Below are 8,568 nucleotides of genomic sequence, written 5' to 3' on the forward strand. Positions count from 1 at the left end.
TGTGCTCCGCAACGGGAGAGGCCACAACAGTGAGAGGCCCGCGTATCGCAAAAAAAAAAAAAAAAAAGCACTCAGCACTGCCAAACAGCTGGGAAGTGTCCTGGGTATGCATGGGAACTGGCCTCAGGGAGAATTGTTTTGGCGGTAAAGAAGTTGCTATTTTGGCTTTCTCACAGCAGCGATTCACTGATGGCACAGAAGGAGCGTTTTTGTCCATTCCTTTTGCAGATACATTCCAGCTGTTTTCTTCTAACTGCTCTTGTTCCCCACCCTTAGATAGCCAGAATGTTTCTCTTAGATATATTTATTTCTTCTTAAAAAAGAGAAGAAAACAATAAGAAAGGGAAGGGTGACTCTAGTTACTTCCCCAAAAGTCAGGAGATGTAACTCACCACCCATTCACATTTTATTTTCTCTCCTTTTTTCTCCCTGCACCTCAAAGCTCTGGGTGACAGGTGGCAAGAGCACCCTGTCAGCCATGGACGCATGCCACAGCCATTTTCCCTTGTGACAGCTCATAAAATGCTGCATAATCATTTCTGTGTGAATATGTATGAGAAAATACTGAAACAATGTCAAGTAAATCAAGAAAAAGGCATCTGTTCCCCTGTATGAGTCTGCAATGGGTCCCATTGGCTCGAGCCTCGGCTGGAAACAATGTAGAGACTGATGCTACCCTAGGTGAGTGGTACTGAGCTCATAGGTCAGGGTAAGGCGGAGTTTCTTCGGTTGCTGCAGCCTTCCGCACCTAGTCTTTCCCATTGTCCAATAAGCTAGAGATTTCATTTCAGATATATTTTTTTCTTAAGTTTGGGAAGTCAGAGAAATGGTCAAGGAAGATGTGATCTCAGGGTGGCCTCAGATTCATTTCTCTTCCCTTGCTCTGCTCTCTATGGCAGTGGGGCTGACCCCTGCCTACAGGCTGATTCCCAGCCTCCTGCGTCCGCTGGCTTCTGGCTTTGGGCAACGTGAGAACTGGTGAGTGGTTGGGGGTTGCAGGAGGAAGGGAAGGGAGCACACAGGATTGCTCTCTGCTTTGGGTGTTTCTTCAGCATGGCTGCATATCCCCTGTGGCTCATTTCCCCCCCGGACAGGTCCATTGAGGTGCCAGCTACTGTCCTGTGACCTTGGCTCTGGGCTCTGAAAACCCCACAACAGCCTTTGGCTCTCTCTGCCATTGTTCATCTCCGGTTGCCATGCTACCTCCTGTTTGGCTTCCAGCTCTTTTGTCACTCTTGTACCCAATTCCCTGCATTGATTTCTCTTTATTAAAAAATGGTAAAGCGGTTTCCTTGTTGGCCCCTGACTGCTACATGTAGGCAGTTGGGAGGAAATCAGGCATAGTTAAATACTTTTCAAACAGTGAACACAGTCAATGTTTGTTTCTAGATTACCTTGGAAATAAGTCAACTTACTTAATGCAAACATTTGGAGGCCATTATCATTAGACCTCTGCTGTGTGAACGATGTACAGCCATTTTAAAATTTGAAAATCAAAGAAAGTGTACGAGATATTTCATGGGAAAAGACGAAAAGGGCTCCCAGCATCTCCCTTTACCCTGTTTTTCAGAACTCATGGGCACTGCCTGCCTTACTTCTTCCTGTCCCTTGCTCTCTGTGGAGAAAAAGGGCAAGGCCTGGGCAGATGTGGGCAAAGGGTGCTGGAACTGCTCGGGTTCTTTTGTTCCTGCGCCTCAAGGCCTGAGTGAGTGAAACAGATCTGTTTGTGCCAGGAGCACTATATGTTGTGGTAAGCAGCTCTCTCTTTTTATTTCTTGGCTCCATCAAGTCCTCAGTCTGTTGGAGTCTGAGGTTTTGGTAAAAATGCAAAAACATACTTTCTATTATGATCTGCAGTTTTTCAGAGGAGAACCCTCATAAATGTTCAATACAGCTTTTATACACAGGATGCGTAAAGTGCAGTAAATATACACACAGTCATTTGTGCTTTGCTGCTCTGAAAAGCGTGCTTTAAAAACTAGAATTTCAAAGCAGCCTACTCGAGGACATTTAATTCCACCTGGGACGTGGGTGGTGTGAGACCTAGTGTCGGCTCAGATGCTGTATTGAATTCATGCAGATTTAGCCACAAGGAAGGAATTCACAGCAAACCAGCTTCTTAGTAGAGTTCCAATAAAATCAGAAGCATCCAGGCCAGTTATAAAACAAGGCCTTCATTTATAGAAGAAAAGTGTTATAGAGAGTGATATTCAACTGCTGAAGAAGCCGTACTGATTCATTTGATAACAGCAGCCTGTTGGAATTTTCTGGGCTCTTTACATGTCCCCAAACCTTCTCAATGAACAAAACGGATGTATAAGTTGTGTTACGTATTTGTTAACCAAAATGAGCTATTCCCCACGTTATCCAAAAAGACGTATGTGTAAATAAAAAGATGTTATTTCAAAGAGTCACTTGTAGATTTAAAAAAATTGTTTCTCACTCCGTAACTTAAGAGGCACAGAATACCACACAATTTGAGCAAGGGCTTTTGTAGTTACACTGATTAAAATGCTTCAGTTAGTAGGCTGCTTGTGTGACAGGATGATTTGTTGAGACATTATTTTTCCCTTTTCTCTAGTTTCAAGCAGAAAGGCAGTTTTCTATGTTCTCTTGACACGCGGGATGTTCCTGTCTGGTGCCAACAGTCTTACCTCATTAACGTGGTTATGTCAGGGGGTGTGTGTGGGCAGCAGGGCAAGTGTGCTCTCCTTCTAACTGGCATATCTGCTACTGTGCATCCTCCTGTAAAGTGGGGAGACAAAGGCAATTCCCGTGGCACCGTTTCTGGAACTGAAACGCACAATGGTAGTTTATGGGATGAAGAAAGTAAGGTCAAGAAAAGCTAAGTAACTTGCTCAATGTTACACAGATAGTAAGTGGTATAGCCAGGATTTGAAACCTTATAATAAATAAAAAATAAATATGAAATACTAATGTTAGCTAGGATGTTACTATTATTGTTATCTCTCTATATTAGCCCTGTGACCCTGAGTTCCATCCCTGCAACTCAGTTTCCCTCATGTATTCCATGAACATATTAACACTTTTTGGCATGTGGAGAGCTGATACGTGCAGATCAGAAAATCATGTGTGTATTTAAACATAGTCATTGCTTAAAGTACTCCATCAACTCTATTCCATTTCCTTGTCCTCATTTCCCGTAATCAAATAATACATCAGGCTACCATAATATTTCCTAAGCTACCGTCTAAACCTACCACTTTCATACTGTCCTCTCTCCTTTGTTACGTCCCCATCTCATTCTCCTGCTCCTTGCCTGTCCCCTCCCTTCACACATAATTCCTGGTGGGATGGTTGGTGGGAGAGAGAGTCCCCCATTACACTGCTTCTGCCAGCGACAATCCTGAATTTTTATTGTCATTTGGTTTTTTTAACTTGTTTATTTATAACAGCCTAATTGAAATATAATCCCCATGCCACAAAATCCATCCCTTCAAAGTGTACAGTTCAGAGGGGTTTAGTGCATTTAGAGTTGTGCAACCATAACCACTATTTAATTTTAAAATATTTTCATCACCCCCAAAAGAAACCCCATACAATCCTACATTTTATAAAATATTGTGGAAGATATCTGAGACAATGGTGATTGCAATTACACATGGTTATCAGGTAATCTACAGAACAAATACTTTTTAAAACCAAGCAGTAGAGTTGTTTGTTTATGTAAGTAAAACAACCTAGAATGGAAAGCTCAGGTTCATATCATATGTCCCAGCAATTTTATCTCCGGTAATATGCGAAATGGAAATGTAAGACTATGGGAATCAGAAGATAGGTATAAGAAAGTTCTTAGCAGCATTATTTATAATAGCCTTAAACTGAAAAACAACCAAACGCTCATCAACAATGGAATGGATAAATAAATTGTGGTATATTCATAGAATTAAATGCAACGTAGGAATAAAAATTTTTTAAAACTACAGCCATATGCACCAGCATGTACAGATTTCACAAAAATAGAATTGCACCAAAGAACAGAAAATACATACTATATTATTCCTTTGATATGAAGTTCCCAAACAGGCGAAAAAGAAACTATGTTGTATTTACTCATATACAGTATATGCTAGAGTAAAAGTACAAAGAAAAACAGGGAATGATGACTATAAATGTCAGTACGGTGATTTGCTTTGGTGAGGAGTGAGGTGGGTGTATCTGGGGTGCTATTTTATTTCTTTATTGGGGTAATGGCTATGTCGGTATATGCATTATGCTATTTTATTAAGCTGCATGTTTACCTTTTATGGACTTTTCAGTACATGTATTTAAAACATTTCAAAAAAGTAAATAATAATAATGAAGGCAGCATGGGGGTTCTAGTTGGTTGGCCTTATACAACTGATAAATGAGCCAACACTTAACCTGATGTTAACAACCTAGATGTCAGGGAGAGTGAGGAAAAGCTATCAAGGAGTCTCATAGGGAGGGCCAGCCTTACAAAGCCTAAGCCACCAAGAAAGGGATAAATTGCATCCCAGGCCAGTGTTTTCAAGCTATGCTCCTGAAGCCTGAGGAGCTCTGTGCAGATGCCCAGGGATTGCCTTGGCCAAGAAAGGAATGGGCAGGGCTTCTGGATTTCTATCCTTTTTCAAAAGCAGCTCTACTTATATCTGTTTTATAGTCTTTGGTATTGTCGACTGAAAAAACAATGCAGAACCTAAAAGTTGAGAATTATGTTTTTTATCTGGCAGGCAAGACTGAGGACTTAAGCCCAGAAGACAGCCTGTCAGACAGCTCTGAGGGACTGCCCTGAAGAGGTAAGGGAGGAGCTGGTATATATAGGAGCTTTACAACAAAAACCAGGTAGTGGGACCATCAAAAGATTACTGTTAATGAAAGAAAACCAGACATCTCAAGTAAATGATTCTAGTGTGCTTTTCTATGCATAGGAGGATGCAAGAGTCTGGGCTCACTGAAATCATTCCTTTGATATGCACCTTAACTCTCTAGGGCCAGTAGCCTGCTTTTCTCCATCCTGAATCCCTCAGGATGCACAGTTGGGGGTGGCTACAATGGCTGATGGCTTGATGGCTGCAACATCCTTTGTTTACCGATATGGCAGGCAACAGTTTTCATCCCCCATATATAGTTTCCCTTGAAGAAAGAGTTCTTGTCTTGAAACCCACTGCTAAAGTGTCTATCAACATTTTAAATGTGCACACTCTTCCGAGGAATTCTTTCTCAAGGAATCTGTTATACAGAAATATTGTAAAATGTGCAAATATACATGTATGAAGGTGTTCTCCATGAGATTTTTAGTAATAGTAAAAAAAACCAACAACCAAGGTGTTCATTAATTCAATGTATTATTGTGTGTCCATATATGGAAAACTATTAAGCCATCACGACAGAATGCAGCACACCTAGGTTAGTTTTGCTCAGCCCTCTAACAGCCAGTGACTCCTCTTTGTAATGAATATTTTTTAGTGACCTCTTTACTATTGAAAATGAAATTCATAAATAATATAACCTTCTTATACAATTATATTTTTAGAAACCAATATACTGTTTTAATTAAAATGTGAGGTAGAAATATAAGAAAAACAACTTATGTATTAATATCTATGATGATTGATGTTATGAGTCATTTTGACTGGGCCAGAAGGTGCCCAAGTATTTGGTCAAACATTACTCTGGATGTGTCTGTGAGTGTGTTTTTTAATGAGATTAACATATAAATCAGTAGACTGAGTGACAAAATTGTGCTCTCTAATGTGGGTGGGCCTCATCCAATCAGTTGAAGGCTTGAATAGATCAAAAAGGCTGACCTCTTTCTGAGTAAGAAGCAATTCTTCCTGCTTGGCTGCCTTTAAACTAGGACATGGTTTTGTTCCTGCTTCAAACTGGAACTGAAACATCAGCTCTTCCTGGTCTTCAGATTGAAACTGCACCATTGGCTCTTCTTGGTCTCCTGCTTCCCAACTTACCCTGCAGATCTTGGGACTCTTCACCTTCCATAATCATGCAAATCAATCGCTTATAATAAATCTCTTCATATTATTCAGGAGAAGCCTGATTAATACAATATCTATTTAATTATGTAAATCTTCAGGCACAATGAAATTAGCAGGTAAGATAGTACTGTCAGTGCTTTGAGGCAAAATCTACAAATGCAGACCAACACAGCTGCATCAGTATAATTCAAACAAAAGAAAATGCAAACTTCCCTCACTTTACAGTAATTGTATTTCCTGAAAACTTCAGGAAATGCATGTCTATTGAAACTATGCAAAAAATACTTTGTGTTCACCAACATTAGGTTCTTGCCTCAAATAAGTATGAATCAGTTTTCCACCTACATAAATGACTGGTGAGAATATTCAAAGGTCGTGCAAAAGGCTGAACAGTGTTTCACTGTGTGGGACCAGTATGAATGCTGCCCACTCAATGCCTGTAGCATCCTCCAATCACCAGAAACCCAAACCACCACCATCATGTATTTCCATATGGGCAGTACGGCCTTCAGTGAGAACCACTGATCCTTAGGGAAACTTTCCAAGATATTAATAGTGTGTTTGTGTGTGTGTGTGTGTGTGTGTGTGTGTGTGTGTGTGTATAAATAATTATGTACCATATCTGTTCCCTAGGGCTGCCATAAAAAATTACATAAACTTGGTGGCTTAAATCAACAGAAATTTATTCTCTTACTGTTCTGGAGGCCAGAAATCTGAGATCAAGGTGTCAGCAGGATTGGTTCCCTCCAGAGGCTCTGAGGGAGAATCTGTTCCATGCCTTTTTTCAGGTTCTGGTGGCTGCAGACAATCTTTAGTGTTCCTTGGCTTAGAGATACATCGTTCTCGTTTCTGCCCTGTCTTCACATGGCTTTCTCTCTGTGTGTCTGTGTCTTCTTTTCTGTCTCTTATAAGGGAACTCCTCATTGAATTTAGGGCTCTCTCTCTTCCAGGATTATGTCATCTCAAGCTCCTTACCTTAATCACATCTGCAAAGTCCCTATTCCATATAGGATCATATTCTGAGGTTCCAGGTGGATGTGAATAGTTTATTGCAATAATTTTCATCACTTAAGAAATCTCTCTTCTTTGCATAAGTAAAGGACAAGTAGATTGTGAGCAGATATACTGCACTGGGAGTCTTTTTTTTTTTTTTTTTAATCAGCTAATGCCTATTTAGAGAACTACTTAATGAGAATTAAACTTGGGTGTGGCAGAACTATTGTTTTGTATTTTTATGCTTTGTGTGCGTTTAAGGAGAAAGGATCTCCAACTCACTGAGAAGGACACCTTGTCCTGACCCTGGGGAAGAAAACACAACTCTGACTTTTAAAGGGACAACCAGGATGGAAGGAAGGGCCAGCAGGCATTGTCAATAGAAGAGCAACCAGTCTTCCTGCTGCAGGATCAGAGCTGCCATTGCTGGGGCATCCCAGCAGAAAACACCTGTGAAAAATGATAGCTTTTCTTTGGAACTTGTAGGTAAGGAAAAAAAAATTGTTTGTACCAATCAACTAGTACAAGTGCCGAATAAGCTGGTTCAAAACTGGGGCAATTGTATATGGCATTATTTGGAATAGGGAAAATTTTAAACTGGAAAAGGGAAAAACATGCAGTGCTGGGGCAGTTACTCTCTTTGAGTTTTGAAACTAATAGATTTTTTTTCCATGGTTCATTTCCTGCTTATCTGTGTACCGCAGCACATACCTCCCCCATCAAAAGTGACTTCAAAACAAACACATGCCAGGGCAGTTTTGGAATCAAAAGTACAGGTACAACGTGATGCTGAAAGGCAAATATATATTCTCGGGATCTTAATTTGCTTTCCATTTTCCATGCTTTGGTGAATGAATGTAGTTGGGTTATTTTAAAATTATTTCCAAGGAGTCTTTTTAAAATATTTAAGCTATAGAGTTCAAAGTGCGTATACCATTTCAATTCTGCTAAAATAAACCATAACCATGTGAACTTGAAAATTTCTAGACTTTCATTTTGATGTTGATTATTTATTAAGAAGTCAAATAGTCATCTATTTAATCAAAGGGCATTTGCTTCAAATTGCTTCCATCCATTGTCCTTACCATGAAAGACTGATTGTGCTTTGAACTAGGCTCTTACTTTTTTTTTTATTAAGGGAGAGATAAAGAAAAATTCTTATAAAAGAAACTTCACATCAAAGAATCAGCTTCTTAAACCATTCTCCTTTTATACATGTTGGCTACATGCCTACATCTGTTCATAAATTGATACGTAGTCTTGATTTATGTACATTTGACGTTACTGAACATTTTTAAAATAAAAATATCAATAGATTGGAAAATGAACTTGAGATAAGGAATTGCATAGAAAAGGCTGTGGGTTATCGTTATTTGTTTTCTTATATTTTTGCATTAGGTTTATCATAACCTTCTGTTTAATCTTAGATTGAGTTTTTAATAATTTGTTAACAAATAAAAATACAGTCAGAAGTAGCCAAAACTAAGATATGAGAAAGTACCAGAAATCCAGGATTGACTACAATATTTACTATAAACACCTTAATTAACCCATTTTTGGTTATGCCCGATTAGACTCCAGAACCTCATCTTAGATA

The 8,568-nt window shown here is 39.4% G+C and overlaps 1 long non-coding RNA gene across 3 annotated transcripts in view; it reads left to right on the forward strand.

Moving 5' to 3' along the window:
• The window catches only part of LOC102989216 (uncharacterized), a 181,806-nt gene extending 174,334 nt beyond the window's left edge, over nucleotides 1-7,472 (forward strand). For all 3 annotated transcript variants that reach the window (XR_008618676.1, XR_448524.2, XR_008618677.1), the window contains exons 5-6: nucleotides 4,716-4,781; nucleotides 7,233-7,472. This is a non-coding gene — a long non-coding RNA (uncharacterized lncRNA). The remainder of the gene's footprint in view (nucleotides 1-4,715; nucleotides 4,782-7,232) is intronic.
• The last annotated feature ends 1,096 nt before the right edge of the window (nucleotides 7,473-8,568 follow it).

This window comes from Physeter macrocephalus, chromosome 11 (genome assembly GCF_002837175.3).
Source record: "Physeter macrocephalus isolate SW-GA chromosome 11, ASM283717v5, whole genome shotgun sequence".
Classification (NCBI taxonomy): Eukaryota; Metazoa; Chordata; class Mammalia; order Artiodactyla; family Physeteridae; genus Physeter; species Physeter macrocephalus.